We start from the raw sequence: 18,256 nt of genomic DNA on the forward strand, positions 1-18,256 counted from the left end.
CGTGGATTTTTAAAAATATTTTTTCATACAACCATTAGGCGTGGATTTTTTAAAAAATATTTTTTCATACAACCATTAGGCGTGGATTTTTTAAAAAATATTTTTTCATACAACCATTAGGCGTGGATTTTTTAAAAAATATTTTTTCATACAACCATTAGGCGTGGATTTTTTAAAAATATTTTTTCATACAACCATTAGGCGTGGATTTTTTAAAAATATTTTTTCATACAACCATTAGGCTTGGATTTTTTAAAAAATATTTTTTCATACAACCATTAGGCGTGGAATTTTTAAAAAATATTTTTTCATACAACCATTAGGCGTGGATTTTTTAAAAAATATTTTTTCAACTTATCCTCATGCGTGAATTTTTTTGAAAAATATTTTTTCAACTTATCCTCATGCGTGAATTTTTTTGAAAAATATTTTTTCAACTTATCCTCATGCGTGAATTTTTTTGAAAAATATTTTTTCAACTTATCCTGATGCGTGAATTTTTTTGAAAAATATTTTTACTAGGAACCATAAGGCGTGGATTTTTAAAAAAATATTTTTTCATACAACCATTGGATTTTTTAAAAAATATTTTTCCAAAGAACCAAGAGGCGTGAATTTTTTAAAAAAATATTTTTTCATACAACCATTGGATTTTTTAAAAAATATTTTTCCAAAGAACCAAGAGGCGTGAATTTTTTAAAAAAATATTTTTTCAAGTTACCCTTTGGCGTGGATTTTTTTAAAAATATTTTTCCAAGTTACACTTAAGCGTGGATTTTTTTAAAAATATTTTTCCAAGTTACTCTTAGGCGTTGATTTTTTAAAAAATATTTTTCCAAGTTACTCTTAGGCGTTGATTTTTTAAAAAATATTTTTTCAAGTTACCCTTAGTCGTGGACTTTTTAAAAAATATTTTTTCAAGAAACCATGAGGCGTGGATTTTTTAAAAAATATTTTTCCAGGGAGCCATGAGGCGAGGATTTTTTTTGAAAAATATTTTTCCAGGGAACCATGAGGCGTGGATTTTTTAAAAAAATATTTTTTCAAGAAACCATGAGGCCTTGATTTTTTAAAAAATATTTTTCGATTGAGCCATGAGGCGAGGATTTTTTTTTTTGAAAAATATTTTTCCAGGGAACCATGAGGCGTGAATTTTTAAAAAATATTATAAATAAGGAACCATGAACCGTGGATTTAAAAAAAAAAATATTTTTTCATGTTACCCTTAGGCCTGGATTTTTTAAAAAATATTTTTTCAAGTTACCCTTAGGCGTGGATTTTAAAAAATATATATATTTTTTTAAATTATCCTTAGGCGTGGATTTTTAAAAAATATTTTTTCAAGTTATTCTTTGGCATGGATTTTTTAATATATATTTTTTGGATGGAACCACTGTCCTCCTCCAATTAATTTGTGACACACTTTGAGGTTATTTTTGCAACAAAGAATTGTCGCATTCGTGGCTGGTTTTGTGAATGTTCTTTTCTCCTCTTACAAAAAAAAAACAACAATAACAAAAACCTGTAATCGTAAACTTTAAATTACTTGCTTATTATACGTTCTGTAGAAGATTTTTTGTTCTGTAAATTTCTTGTTGTTGTTCTTGCTGTTCTGTGACTTAAGAATCATAAAACTGTTCTCAGTATTAAGAACAAGGTAAACATCAAGTTCCACAGTTTTTTTTTTGCCTTAGAATATTTTTGCACTTGACAAAATGATTTAACATTTGACTTCAATGAATAATTGAAAATAAAAATAATTATTAACAATTATATGGAAATTCTACAGAGGTGGCGGGAAATTCAGACAAAGAATGGCTAGCATATTTTCCAAGTTACTTTCCTTGAGAAACAATTTAATTTGAAAGTTTTTGTTTTTAATTTTCTTGCATTTTTATTTTTTTGTTTTTTTTTTTTTTTCCTGAAAATAAATGTCATTAATGAAACCGGTTCTCATTCAAATAAAAAAAAAAAACTTTGTAAGAAAATTTCACAAAAAAATAAAAATTAATTAAGCAGAACAAGTTTAGCTGGGGCACTTGGTCACAGCCAGAGCCAGAATGAATATGTCAAATGAAAGTGGTTCAACAGGGGAGAGAAAACTACGGTCATGACCCCACGCTCGTGTTGAGGCGCTGTCAGTGGAAAGATTTTAAAAAATTTATAAAGAAAAGTATCAGTTGGTTTTGCCGACAGATATATTCCCCTGGGGCAATGTTTGTTTATTTAAGGCTAAGTTTTTGGATTTTGTACCAATAGAATACGAAAGCAACCAAAGTGTATTAAAAATGCGCAAAACTTCAAAAATTTGAAATAAGAGTCATTGATCAAGTACAGGACAGATGTCCCAAAGGGTTTTTGGAAATTCGAACTTTATGGTTACGAAAAGTTCTAAAATGGTACTAAATCTCTAACATGGCACCATTTGGTATTATGTGAACACGGATAGAGTTAAAAAAATGAAATTTGGTAAGAGGACCAAGGTTGGAAAATAAGTTTAATATATGAAGGTGGTCTTTGGAAATGTGTACTATGTTGTGATTCAGTGTATTCCATCTTCATAGCAGATCTTTCATTAGAAAAAATATTGGTATATGTAAAATTTCGTATTTTATGAGAGTTGGGGTTATTCAATCCGAACCGAGAACCGAATCTCATTTCACATTTTATGTGCATTTTGGTTATTCAAAATTAATTAAGCCCATGTGGTTAGGTTACCAGAATTAGTGGATCAATATACCCTATCTTCATACTAGTTCTTGTGTTGAAAAAAATATTAAGATGTGAGAACTTTGAAGACAATCGAACGTTTATTTCCTATTTTATAAGTGTTTTAATTATTCCAAAATGTTGACCCTTTGTGGGGGAGGTACTTGATACGAAATATAGAGTTTTGACCAAATCGAACATTCCCTTTGAGAGTTATCGTATGCAGCAGCCAGGCAGATAGACAGGCGGACAGACAAAAACCCCTAGATCGACTACAAATGTGAGGAAACGAATTTAGTCTTAAGAGACTTACGGTAGCAAACCGTAGTTTCGCTGAGTCACATTTTGGCCGAATCAAATATATACCCTCTCTAGCCATATGGCTGAGGTATAAAAAGTAAAAACATCTTTTTTCTATTATTAAAGAGAAAATATTTTTGAAGAGCCCAAAAATCGAGGATTTTAGAAGTATTTTTGTCAAAAGAATAAGGTAAGTAGGTCAAAAGAGCGAAATCGACTATACACACAACATATCCGATATCTTGGCTATCGGACCCCTAACAATATTGCAATCATATCCAAACAAACAGACACACGTACCTAGATCGACCCAGCTCCTTATATAGCATCCTATGCCCAGGATCAATATTTAGAGGTGTTTCAAATTTTTTCGCCCAATCACATGATGTTGTAGAATATAAAAAAATGTATACATTGTAAAAAAACAACAACCACGCGAGTTTTAACTAAACTTGGGAGATAAAAAAAAACACGGGTTTTCGGTTTGAATGACATTACAAAAGTGAGTTTATTGATTTAATATTAGTTTTAAAGTTAACTAACTAAACAAAGAAAAAAATGAAAATATACTTATGCTATAGATTTCAATGGAAATATGACCTAAGCAAAAGAAAGAAGAAATAGGTCATACTAAAAATTTAATTGTAAAATTATTGATTGATATGTGTTTTGGATTAAAGAGATTCTTAAGAATTAAAGTAAGCAATTTATTGTGTGACCTATATTTAGTTATATTGACTTATACGTATAAATATAGAGTGTAAAGAGAAAATGGAAAGTCTAAATAAGCAAATTATTCTATAACTACATATCTTATTGCTAGATCAGCGATCTGTTTGAGTGCTGAGTGGTGTGGGTGACGAAACTGTGATCTGCCCTCTTCGGTTTTGGTGGTGGTTCTACGGCAATGGCTGTTGTTGTTGTTGATAGTATAGGTGTCGTAACTCGCGTCATTTAACACAATATTTTCAAGTGATCCAACAGATGAGGACTTTTAAAAAATATTTTTTAAACTCCCATTTAGCGTCGAAATTGGGAAAAAAACTTGAAAGTCCCAATAATGGCTGATTTATAACAAAATATATTTTTTTAAGTTAAAATTCTCACTATTTACACGTTTGTGTCTTTAGCAGCGGTGCTCAAGAAAAAATTTCTCTTCCCAGTCAAATTTCTCTTTGCTTATTTAAATCAAGAACAAAACAGTATTAAATTATTGTTTATACAAATATTTTTTATCCATTTGCTTTATAAATTTTTTTTGGCAAACATTAATGTTAAAAAACAATTAAAAAGAATTGTAAAATATAAAAAAAACTGAATTTTATTTTTCCCTTAAATTATCTCTTTTTTCGACTCATGTTCTAGAACACGCTGGTCTTTAGTCATCGATCTCATCAATTTGAGCTCTTCACCTAGGTGTATTTTCTCTCTCCCGCTCTCTGTGCATTGAAGTCGATATTTGTCAACAAAGTTTGTGTCTTAAGTCTTTTGATTACATCTTTCAGTTAAAAATTCAAGTTTGTGTCTTAAGTCATCGATCTCACACCCCATCTCACATTCCATGTCGCATCCATGAGCATATTCCTTATTTTTCTTACTATCTCTTTGACTCTCTCTCTCTCTCTCTCTCTCCCTCCCCTAATGCATATCAAAGGTTCATTGTTAATAAAGTTTGTGTCTTAAGTCTTTTGATTACTGTTCTCAAGTCACATCAATGAGAATATTCGTCATCAATCTCATTCTCTCTCTCTCTTCCTTCCTTTCTAAATCCCACTCAATGCATTTCAACGTTTCAATGTAAATAAGGTTTGTTTCCTAAGTCTTTTGATTACGTTTCAAGTCATTTCCATGAGAATGGTGAAGAGGTACTTCATTTGAGCCCTCTCATGAGTGGTACAGAAATGGGAGAGAGAAAGTGGGAGAAAATAAATCTTTCTCTTCCAATTCATTGCATTTTTATACCCTCCACCGTAAATAGTATGGAGGCTATATGAAGTTTGTCATTCCGTTTGTAACTCATCGAAATAATAATTTTAGACCCAACAAAGTATATATATTCTTGATCAGCGTAAAATGCTAAGACGATTTAGCCCATTCTGTCCGTCCGTCTGTCCGTCTGTTGTAATCACGCTTGAGTCGAAATAAATAAAGATAGGGAGCTAAAATTGTACACCGATCTGTCTTTTGTGTGCAGGCAGTTCAAGTTCGAAGATGGGCTATATCGTGCATAATATTATATAGCCCCCATATAACGGGACCCTCGATATTTGGTATTTTGATAATTTTAGCCACATTTTTCAATGGAATTGTCTGAAATTCTACAGAAGGAATTCTTTGTGAGTACTTTATCCCCTGAAAGAGAATTTTCTATATAGGTCCATGACATCTTATAGCCCCCATATAACGGTGTCCCCGATATTTGTTATTTTGATGATTTTAGCCACAATTTCCAATAAAATTGTCTGAAATTCTACACAAGGAGTTCCATCTGAGTACTTTACCCCCTGGAAGAGATTTGTCTATATAGAGGTCCATGATATCGTATATCCCTTATATTACGAATCCTCCCGATATTCGATATTTTGATAATTGTAGCCAAATTTTTCAATGGAATTATCTGAAAATCCGCACAAGGAGTTTCTTGTGAGTACTTTATCCCCTGGAAGAAAATTACCAATATCGGTCTACGATATCTTATAGCCCCCATATTATGGTACCCCCCGATATTGGGTATTTTGACGATTTTAGTTATATTTTTTAATTGAATTGTCTGAAATTTTACGCAAGGAATTCTTTGTGAATAGTTAGCCCCCTGAAAGAGAATTGTCTATTTGGGTCCACGATATCTTATAGCCCCCATATAACGGTACCCCCGGTTATTCGGTATTTCAACGATTTTAGCCACATATTTCAATGGAATTGTCTGAAACTCTGCACAAGGAGTTCTTCATAAGTACTTTACCCCCTAAAAGAGAATTGTCCATACAGCTTTATGTTTTGGTATAGCCCTCATACAACGATACCTCCCGATATTCGGTATTTTGACAATTTAAGCGGCATTATTCACAGGAATTGTTTCAAATTTCGTATTTGAAGTTCGTAATGGGTACTACCACCTATGACGGAAAATTGTCTATGCAGGTCCATGTCTTCGTATAGCTACCATACAACGATACTTCCCTTTACTCGGTATTTTGATGATTTTAGCGACATTATTCACCGGATTTGTTTCAAATTTCGTATTTGAAGTTCGTAATGAGTACTTCAGACTAAGACAGAAAATTGTCTATGTAGGTCCATGTCTTCGTATAGCCCCCATATAAGGGCACCTTCCGATATACGGTATTTTGATGATATTAACGACTTTATTCACCGGAATTGCGTCAAATCTCGTATTTGAAGTTCGTAATGGGTACTACAACCTATGACGGAAAATCATCTATGCAGGCCTACGTTTTCGTATAGCCACCAGACAACGTACCTCGTTTTATTCGGCATTTTTATGATATTAACGACATTATTCACCGGAAGTGTTTCAAATTTCGTATTTGAAGTTCGTAATGGGTACTACCACCTATGACGTAAAATTGTCTATGCCGGTCCACGTCTTCGTATAGCCACCATTCAACTGTACCTCCCTTTATTCGATATTTTGATGATATTAACGACATTATTCACCGGAGTTGTTTCAAATTTCGTATTTGAAGTTCGTCATGGGTACTTCAGACTAAGACAGAAAATTGTCTATGTAGGTCCACGTCTTTGTATGGCCACCATACAACGGTACGTCTCTTTATTCGATATTTTGATGATTTTACCGTCATTATTCACCGGAATTGTTTTAAATTTCGTATTTGAAGTTCGTAATGGGTACTACAGACTAAGACAGAAAATTGTCTGTGCAGGTCCACGCCTTCGTATAGCCCCCATATAAGGACACCTTCCGATATACGGTATTTTGACGATTTTAGCGACATTATTCACCGGAATTGTTTTAAATTTCATATTTGAAATTCGGAATCATTACTACAACCTATGAGGGAAAATTGTCTGTGCAGGTCCACGCCTTCGTACAGCCACCATACAACGGTACCTCCCATTATTCGGTATTTTGATGATATTAGAGACATTTATCACCGGAATCGTTTCAAATTTGGTATTTGAAATTCGTAATGGGTACTTCAACCTATGACGGAAAATTGTCTGTGCAGGTCCACGTCTTGGTATAGCCCCCATACAATTGTACCTTCTTATATTCGGTATTTTGATGATTTTAGCGACATTATTCACCGGATTTGTTTCAAATTTTGTATTTGAAGTTCGCAATGGATACTAAAGCTTAAGACAGAAAATTGTCTGTGCAGGTCTACGTCTTCGTATAGCCCCCATACAATTGTACCTGCTGATATTCGGTATTTTGATGATTTTAGCGACATTATTCACCGGATTTGTTTCAAATTTCGTATTCGAAGTTCGTAATGGGTACTACAACATATGACGGAAAATTGTCTGTGCAGGTCCACGTCTTCGTATAGCCCCCATATAAGGGCACCTTCCGATATACGGCATTTTGACGATTTTAGCGACATTATTCACCGGAATTGTTTTAAATTTCATATTTGAAGTTCGGAATCATTACTACAGCCTATGACAGAAAATTGTTTGTGCAGGTCTACATCTTCGTATAGCCCCCATATAAGGGCACCTTCCGATATACGGTATTTTGATGATATTAGTGACATTATTCACCGGAATTGTTTTAAATTTCATATTTGAAGTTCGGAATCGTTGCTACAGCCTATTATTACTTATCCAGTATCACGTCTTCGTATGGCCCCCATATAAAGGTTTTCATTTGACCGGAATTTTTCCAGAATTTTTTTTTTGTAATTTAAGTTTAATTTTAAAATTTTTCAAGTTCCTTCCAAATGGTGGAGAGTATAAAAAGTTCGGCCCGTCTGAACTTAGCTGCTTTTTGACTTTTTCTATTGCAAATGAAGTTTGGGTCTTAAGTCTTTTGATTTTAAGTAATAAATTGAAGTTTACTCAAGTGAAGCCAACCCCTTAAAATAATTTTATTTTTCTCAGAGAGAGAGAGAGAGAGAGAGAGAATAAGTTCTCTTTGATTATTTTTATTGAATATAATATTCTCTTTCGAAATCCATGTAACATTTTGGCTTAGACTTTTCACTTTTATTCAATTGCTAAATTGTCTAAGCAAAAATAGCAAAAAAAAAAAAACTTGGAAACCTGTTCAGCATACTTTAGAAGCCTGCTATGCCTTGTGCGGATCCATTGACTTTAGCCAACAGACACCATAAATCTATGTCTAGCATAAATAACAAAAAAAAAGAAACGACTGAATTTAACTACAATTCTAAGTGCAAGTGGGTTGGGTGACAGAAAGACATAGAGACAGTCACACAAAGAACCAACAAAGAGACAGACAGACAAACAGAAAAAACAATCAGCCAACATAAATTGTTTTAAAGGCCCTGCAATCTCTCACCATTTGCGCCTAATCTAAAATGATGAGTAGCAAACAACACCATGGCCATGATTTTTTCTTCTTCTTTTTTTTTGCCATTTGTAATGTGGCGCTCTAGGAGGCCAACTGCGTTCAAGAGGATCTACAATTCAGGTAATCAAAAACGTTTTTTGACAAGTGACGCCAACGTAGGCTATGCCATAGAAAGACAAAAGACAACAGGCCAGGCAATTCTTTAAGAATTTCCACAAATTGTCTACACCCATTTGTGTTCCAAAGAAATGCGATGGCATATTATGATGGAGTGTGCTTGGGAGACCCACAAGGAATGCCAGCGATTATCTAAATAAAGCTATTAATTTTGCGAAAAAGGAATTGCAATTTATTTAAATCGGCCTTTTTTTTGGTGCCAGAGGTATGTAGATTGTTTGTTCTATTCAGAATATTTTATTTCAAAGAAACCCCCTCTCCCCCTTCTCTCTCTTTCTCTTTTTAAATAACTCAAGCCACTCTGCAATTTAATCTCATCCCAATTATTTCCTAGTTTAGATTTTTTCCAAGCATCTCTTGCTTTTGCTACCTCCATAACTTGTGACGTTTTTATAATGGCATAACAACAACAACAAAACAACAAATTTATTTTTATTACTTTTTAATTTCTTTCTTTTAGCCATGTTTTAGTTTGGTGTAGATTGCCAAGGTTTTTCGGAGTTTCAGTTGTCGGGTTTTTTTTTTATTTCGTGGGCACGCAAATGTTTGTGTCTTAAGTCTTTTGTTTGGAATGATGTTAAAACTACATGTTTTTCTATTTTTATTATTTTTTCACCATTTTGCCTTGGCTGGCCTTAGTGATAATCTCAGAAAAAGTCTTAAATTACTTTAAAATTGTGGCTAATAAAAATTTAATTTGTTAATTATTCTATTTCATTCTATTGGAGCCATGATCTTTTAGATAATTTGACAAATTGGGGCAATTATTTCCAAGCTAGATATTATGCGAACAGATTAGGGTTGGTCGGCAACCTTTTGTGAAATTTGATGAAGAATATTTTTTCCATTGACATCATGGCCAGAAAATTACGTTTTATTCACGATTTGGGTCGATTTGGGGAATTACATGAAAATTGACCAAAAAAAAAAAAATATACCAAAATTGGAGGATACATTTTAGGGACTCAGGCTATATTTAGAGACTAGTTTTATTTGGGAGCTTATAGTGAAATTTGGTGGAGAAGATTTTCTCTTTTGGAAGCATCTACAAAAACTTTCAAATATTGGGCGAAATAATCACCAAATCGAGGTGGGACACAAAGAAACCAATAATTTTAAGTTGCTTCTTTAAACCCTAAAATACCTCTAATAGTACAAAATGCAAACACTCCTTTAAGGATCTCTTGTAGTTGAAAACACATGGTAAAATTTGATAAAGAATATTTTTTCCATTGACATCATTGACCGAAAATTATGTTTTCTGGGGGTTTTGGGTCGATTTGAGGAGTAACATGAAATTTGACCCAAAAAATGTTATACCAAAATTGGGGGACAATTTTTAGAGACTAGTCATCTTTAGGGCCTCATGGTGAAATATGTTGAGGATTATATTTTCTCTTGGAAGCATCTACCAAAACTTTCAAATAATGCGCGAAATAGCCACCAAATCGAGGAAGGACCAAAATAAACCAACAGTGTTAATTTGCTCCTTTAAACCCTAAAATATCTCCAATTTTACAAAATGTAAACAGCCATTTAAAGACCTCTTGTAGTTGAAAACACATAGTGAAATTTGGTGAAGAATATTTTTTCCATTGACATCATGCCCTGAAAATTAAGTTTTCTGCGAGTTTTGGGTCAATTTGGGATATTACATGAAAATTGACCAAAAATTTGTATACCAAAATTGGATAACAGATTTTAGAGACTTAGGCTATATTTAGAGACAAGTCTTCTTTAGGGACTCATAGTGAAATCTGGTGAGGAACATATTTTCTCTTGGAAGCACCAACCAAAACTTTCAAATAAGGGGCGAAATTACGACCAAATCAAGAAATACCCAAAATTAAACAACGTTTCCACAGATAACACAATATTTCCACTGAATGTTCAAATATCTAACATAGAATTACAGTTTTCTTGTGTTTGGCAACCCACAGTGAAATTTAAAAAGGAATATTTTTGCCATTGACACCAGCCATCTAAAATGAGAACTTCTTGGAATTTTGGGTCAATTTAGGGAATTAAATGAAATTTGACCTGAAAATGTTTATGCCAAATTTTTGAGGTTAATTTTTAGGGACTTGTGCTATATTTAGAGCTAGCCTTCTTCAGCGACTCATAGTGAAATTTTATATAGAGTATTTTTTCCTCTAGAAGAAATACGCCAAAATACCATAAAGTGGGGCAGATTGGCCCCGAATTGACAAAATGCCCAAAATTAACAAAGAGTATTCACGTTCTTCACTGAAACCCTAAATTTCTTCATATATTTCAAGGATATCGTTTACATTTACAGATTTATTGTGTTTGGTGACTCATAGTGAAATTTTATGAGGAAAATTTCTTTCATTAGCATCATACGCCTAAAGTAAAGTTTTCTTAGCATTTTGGACCAATTTTGGCAATTTAATGAAATTTGCCCAATCATTAATTAAAAATATGTGTGTACAATATTTAGGGTCTTAGAACATATTTAGAGTTTAGTAACCTTCTACGACCCACAGCCAAATTTAGTGCAGAATATCTTTTCTTTTAGATGATTTTACCAAAAAGTCCATATAATGGGCAAAATTGCCACAAAATCGAAAAAGGACCAAAATTAATCCTTATTTTTTTTTTTTTGTTATACACCTAAATTGCGACTGGTATTTCAAAGATATCTAACATATCTGCAGATTTTTAATATTAAATAACCTACAGTGAAATTTGATGAGGAATATTTTCTCCCTTAGCCTCATCCGCCTAAAATAGAGTTTTCTTGGTATTTTGGACCAATTTGTGGAATTACATGAAATTTGCCAAAAAAAATCGTATACCAAAATTTAAGGTTAATTTTTAAGGACTTGTGTTATATTTAAAGATAAGTTCTCTTTAGTAAACTAAAGTGGAATTTAGTGAAAAATACTTCTTCCTTTAGAAACTAAGCCCTAGATTTCCATATAATGAGAGATTGGCCCAAAATCAAAAAATGTCCAAAATGAATCCACAATTTTTAATTCTTTGTTATATACCTCAATTGCAAGTGATATTTCAAAAATATCTGACATATCTGCAGATTTTTGATATTCAGTAACCTACAGTGAACTTTGATGAGGAATATTTTCGCCCTTGGTCTCATCCACCTAAAATAAAGTTTTCTTGGTATTTTTGACCAATTTATGGAATTATATGAAATTGGCCCAAAAAATTCTTTTACCAAAATTTAAGGTTAAAAATTTCTAATACCAAAATTTAAGGTTAATTTTTAAGGACTTGTGTTATATTCAGAGGTAAGTTTGCTTCAGTGACCTATGGTGAAATTTAGTGAAGAAAAATTCTTTCTTTAGAAGTAACTCCCTAAACCACCATATAATGAAAGAAATTGACCCAAAATCAAAAAATGTCCAAAATTAATCCACATTTCTTATTTTCTTTGGTATACGCCTACATTACAAAGGTATTTGATAAATCCACATAAGTCCGTCCTGAGGTAACCCATAGTGAAATTTTATGAGGAATATTTTCTTCCTTGGCCTTATCTACCTAAAATAAAGTTTTCTTGGTTTTTTGGACCAATTTGTGGAGTTATATGAAATTTGACCAAAAAAAAAGACTTATACCAAAATTAGAGGTCAAATTTTATGGACTTGTGTTATATTTAGAGATAAGTCTTCTTCTGTAACCTATAGAGTAATTTAATGAAGAACACTTTTTCCTTTAGAAGTAACTCCCTCAAGTTTTATAGAATAGGAGAAATTGAGCCAAAATCAAAAAATGTCCAAAATTAACCCACCTTTTTTAGATTCTTTGTTTTACGCATACATTACAAAGGTATCTGATGAATTAACATTATTCCATCCAGAGGTAACCCAAAGTGAAATTTTATAGGGAATTTTTTTTCTATTAGTTTCATATGCCTAAAATAAGGATTTCTTTGCATTTTGGATGAATTTATGGAATTATATGAAATTGGCCCAAAAAATTTTTATACCAAAATTTATGGTTAATTTTTAAGGACTTGTGATAATTTAGAGATAAGGTTTCTTCAGTAACCTAAAGTGCAATTTAATGAAGAACACTTCTTCCTTTAGAATCAACGCCCTAAATCCCCATATAATGGGAAAAATTGGCCCAAAATCCCCATATAGTGGGAAAAATTAGCCCAAAATCAAAAAAATCCCAAAATTAACCCACTTTTTTATTTTCTTTGTTTTACGTCTATTTTTAAAGGTATCTGATAAATTCATATAATTCCGTTCTGAGGTAACCCATAGTGAAATTTTATGAGGAATATTTTTTCCCTTAGCCTCATCCGCCTAAAATAGAATTTCTTGGAATTTCGACCAAATTGTGAAATTATATAAAATTTGCCCAAAAAATTCTTATACCAAAATTAAAGGTTAATTTTTAAGGACTTGTGCTACATTTAGAGGTAAGTCTTCTTCAGTGACCTGTAGTGTAATTTAGTGAAGAATACTTCTTCCTTTAGACACAACGCCCTAAACCTCCATATAATAGGAGAAATTGACCCAAAATCGAAAAATGTCCAAAACTAACCCACATTTTTTATTTTCTTTGTTATACACCTAAGTTACAAAAATATCTGATATATCCACATATTTTCTTCCTGAAGTAACCCATAGTGAAATTTTATGGGGAATATTTTCTGCCTTAGTACCACCTACTTAAAATAGAGTTTTCTTGATATTCTGGGCCCATTTTAAAAAGTATAAAAAATTCTCCCAAAAAAAAAATGTTGGCCCAAAATTTGAGGTTAATTTTTATGGACTCAGGTGATGTCTAGAGACATTTCGTCTTCATCGACTCATAGTGAAATTTTATGGAGAGTATTTTTCCATTAACACTATATATCTAAACTGTCGATTTTTGGGTCAAATTGGCCCAAAGCTAAAAAAGTTATAAAAAAGAGAATACCAACATTTGAGGCTAGTTTTTTTCTGAACCCATGTTTTATCTGGTGATATGTCGTTGTCAGCAACTTATAGTGAAATTTGGCGGAGAATATTTTTTCCTTTAACACCATAGGCCCAAAGTGATGATTTGTGGGACAATTTGGCCCAAAATGAGAAAAAGTCCCAAAATTGACCAAATTTTTTTATTACAAACTTTCCTGAATATTATTTTTATGACCACAAAAAATTGAAATATTGTATGAAATCTTGAAAATACTGGAAGATTAGTGTTAACTATCTTTCCCCTGAAATTTCTGTGTACCCCATTCCCCTGGTGCTGTTTTTGTTGTGTAATGAACTTTGTACTTACCACACATTCCATAAGCCCACAATCTGCAAATAAGAAAAAAAATTGGAAAATTTATTAAAAATTTAATTCGAATATTTTTTCCATGTCACAATTCTTGTCTTGTCAATAATAATTTAACACAAAAATAATTTAATTAAATGATCTTACATATTTCCCCAACAAATTTCATTGAATTCAACGACAACGATTGCTCTCAATTTTTCTCGGTTAGCAATTGATTGGCAATAAATTCGTCTATTTTATATTCCGCCACTTGTCGACGACGGATGCTGGACCGAAATATTCGCATGTTGGCATGCCAATGGAAAACATGCTGAGGATATTGTAATTCATAAACAAACAAATAATTTTGTTTTTGGAATATTAGTCGCCGCCATAGAGTCGTTTGAGAATTCATCGAGTTTGTTGTCTAAGTCTTTCGTTTACAGCAATGTTTACACACATTGAGAGGTGACTTTGATTTTGGGAGAAAAAAATGAGAGCAATGCCGTTAACCAACAATGACAGCGTGGGTAGCGATATTGTGGAAATGGGAAAAATGTTTTAATGGAAATTATTAAAATTAATCATTTTTAATATTAAAAATTAATAATTAATTAATTAAAATTAATAATTAAATAAATTTTTTATAAAGAACTTGAAAAAAAAATTTACCAAATCCCCGATTTGTCGGGGTTCTTTAAAAAAAATGTTTTTAAAAACACCAAATAGGTTGTGTACTTGAAAAAAATATTTCAAAACCTCCACCATTTTTTGGAGATTGAAAAAAATATTTTTGAAAAAACTTCAGTTTTTTGGACATTAAAAAACTATATTTAAAAATAGTCCAAATTTCGTCTGGGTACTTTAAAAAAATATTTTCAAAAATTCCAAATAAGTTGAGAAATTAAAAAAAAAAATAATTTGAAAACCTCCACCTTTTTTGAAGATTCAAAAAAAAAATATTTTTGAAAAATTCCACATCTTTGGACTTAAAAAAATATTTTTTAAAAATCCCCGTTTCGTCTAGGTACTTAAAAAATTATTTTTAAAAAGTCCAAATAAATTGAGAACTTGAAAAAAATATTTTGAAAACCTCCAACTTTTTTTAGGGATTTAATTTTTTTTTTGAAAAATTCCGCTTTTTTGAACTGTAAAAAAATATTTTTTAAAAATCCCCGTTTTGTCTAGGTATTTAAAAAATTATTTTTAAAAAGTCCAAATAAATTGAGAACTTGAAAAAAATATTTTGAAATCCTCAACCTCAAAGTTTAAAAAAGTATTTTTAAAAAATTCCGCATTTTTACTTTAAAAACTAAAATATTTTTAAAAAATCCCCGTTTCGTCTAGGTACTTAAAAAATTATTTTTATATAGTCCATATAAGTTGAGAACTTAAAAAAAATATTTTAAAAACCTCCACCTTTTTTGGAGATTCAAAAAATATCTTTGAAAAATTTCACATTTTTGGACATAAAAAATATTTTTAAAAAATCCCCATTTCATCTGGGTCCTTTAAAAAAATTATTTTTAAAAAGTCCTAATATATTGAGTACTTGAAAAAAATATTTTGAAAACCTCCACCTTTTTTTTGAAGATTAAAAAAAAATATTTTTGAAAAATTTCGCCATAAAGGCCATAATTTTTAAATTTTTTGTTTTTAAAATTTCATTGAATTTAAAAAAAAAAAAACAAAAAATGTAAGAATGTTGGCGTTTGATTTTGTTGCAAATTTTTTAACTCACCCTGTACTCGACTTTTGTTGCTCAACATTTTTTTTCAATTCTCAAATCAATTCCATTTTTTATTTTTCATTAAAATAATAATAAAATATTTTCGAATTTCCGACATTTGTTTGCTTTAAAGGCCATAATTTTTACATTTCTTGTTTTTAAAATTTCATTGAATTTAAAAAAAAAAACAAAAAATGCAAAAATTTTGGCGTTTGACTTTGCTGCAGATATTTTCATCTCGATTTTTGTTATTCAAAAAATTTTTTCAATTCTCAAATCAATTCCTTTTTATATTTTTCAGTAAAAAAAATTATCAAATATTTTCGAACTTCCCAATTTTTTTTTTAATTTTTTCTCTTTGAAAATTGCAAATTAAAACTGGTTTTCCATAACCAAAGGAAAAAACACTTAGGCCCCCATGCAAAAAAAAAAAATACTTTGGAAAAATATGCAGGCTGATGTTGAAATCTTTTGCTATGTGGGTTTGGTGGATTGCTGTTGGTGGTGTTTTGAGGTTTATGGTTTGTTTTTTTTTTTTTTTTTTTGATTTTAATTGATTGTTTTAGTTGGTCTTTGCTTTAAGGCAGCATAAAGCCAGAGAAAAACCTAAAAAAGACAACAGCATTTTTTGAGGCAAACAAGTGTTTTTCTTGTTTTAAAAGCCATTTGACCAAGCATAAGGAAAATTTAAAATTGGTTTTTCTCCACAGGAAAATAAAATTGAATTTTAAAGTGATTTTTTTGGAATTTAAAAGTGCTTAGGCATGGCTGTTTTTCATTTCAGTTTTTGTAATCTCCTCACTTACATTTTCATTTTTTGTCTTTGATAACATTTTTTTTTAAGAAAAAAAAAATATTTTTTGCTGAAATATTTTGTTAAAGTTTATGGCCACCATTGCCATCGATAGCGAAAATTTAAGCTTCAAAGAGCTTCAAACAAAAACTTGTTTCGGTTAAGTAATTAGAAATATTTGTATAATGAAATGGTTGGATGGTTGGTCGGACAGGAAATGAAGATTATGGCCCACCCCGTTATGGCCAACATTAACAACCTGTCAAAGAAAGCCATGGCTAAAAATAAAAAAATAAAAATCAAACACAAGGGGAGTTTGCAATTTTTCACAACAATTTGTCATAACAAACAAGTGTGAGGAAAAACAACAACAACAACAAACAAAACTGGTCATGAAATTATTGGTTCCTGCTTTTTTCCTCGACTGGTGACAAGGTAAAGTTTGCCATTTGAAACACTGTTTATTGATTTGTTAAAAAAAGCAAAATGAAATGAAGAATGCCATGCAATTTCCTGGTTCATTAAAAAAGAAGACATTCAGCTATAAAAAAAATGTAAACATTAAAGGATTGCACATCAAGTTAGTGAGAAAATCAACAAAAACTTTCTCTTTTTTTGGGAAAATAAAAAAACAACACCTCACATAATTTTCATGTAGATTTTATGAACTCTTTTTATGGTGACATTTATTTTAGTTAGGAAAAAATATTGTACTAATGAAAATTATGAATTTCTTTACATTTTTCTTTGATTTAAGAGAAAACCCCCCACTGCAGTTCTCTCCACATCAATGAGAACAGTTCTAATTAAAAGAGAACACAACTGAGTTGTCGTGCAATGAGAAAAAAGGTAAGCAATCAAACGACTTAAGACACAAACATCAATGAGGGAATTCAATACAGGATTCTCTGAGAGGTAATTATTTGTAAAATATTTCTCTTCTAGAAGAGATATATTACAGAAGAGTTTCAAATGTCTTACAAGAAGGCAGAGAGCAGACATTATCAAAAGACTTAAGGCACAAACTTGTAACTTTTCCAAAAAAAAAAACAAAAAAAAAAACAAAAAATATTCCAAACAAAAAATATTTTTAAAAAATCCACGATTGCTGGGTAATTGAGAAAAATATTTTTAAAAAATCCACGTTTGTTGGGTAATTGAAAAAAATATTTTTAAAAAATCCACGTTTGCTGGGTAATTGAGAAAAATATTTTTAAAAAATCCACGTTTGCTGGGTAATTCAGAAAAATATTTTCAAAAAATCCACGTTTGCTGGGTAATTGAAAAAAATATTTTTAAAAAATCCACGTTTGCTGGGTAATTGAGAAAAATATTTTTTAAAATATTCACATTTAAGGAAAATAAAAAAAATATTTTTAAAAAATCCAGGTTTAAGAAGAAATTGAAAAAAAATATAAAAAATCCACTTTTACTGGGTTATTGAAAAAAGTATTTTTAACAAATCAACGTTTGCTGAATAATTGAAAAAAATATTTTTAAAAAATCCACATTGAAAGGAAAATTGAAAAAAATTGAAAAAAATCTAAGTTTTGTTGAGTGTTTTGTTGTATGTTATAACAAATTCAAGTTTTTTGAGTACTTAATAAATGTTTTTTAAATAAAATTCAAGTTTGTAATGTGCCCGAAAAAAATATTTTTTTAAATATCCAGGTTTGTTAAGTATTTAAAAACAGTTTTTTTTTCAAAAAAATCCGTATTTGTGGAGTACTTCAAACAAATATTTTTAAAATTTTTTTTTTTTTAATATTGTTGAAAAAAA

The 18,256-nt window shown here is 30.8% G+C and overlaps 1 long non-coding RNA gene across 1 annotated transcript in view; it reads right to left on the reverse strand.

Moving 5' to 3' along the window:
• The window catches only part of LOC131805820 (uncharacterized), a 60,143-nt gene that overhangs the window by 14,436 nt on the left and 27,451 nt on the right, over positions 1–18,256 (reverse strand). The window contains exon 2 of the long non-coding RNA XR_009343841.1: positions 13,973–13,995. This is a non-coding gene — a long non-coding RNA (uncharacterized LOC131805820). The remainder of the gene's footprint in view (positions 1–13,972; positions 13,996–18,256) is intronic.

The sequence above is a fragment of the Musca domestica genome, unplaced genomic scaffold (assembly GCF_030504385.1).
Source record: "Musca domestica strain aabys unplaced genomic scaffold, Musca_domestica.polishedcontigs.V.1.1 61, whole genome shotgun sequence".
NCBI classification, from domain to species: Eukaryota; Metazoa; Arthropoda; class Insecta; order Diptera; family Muscidae; genus Musca; species Musca domestica.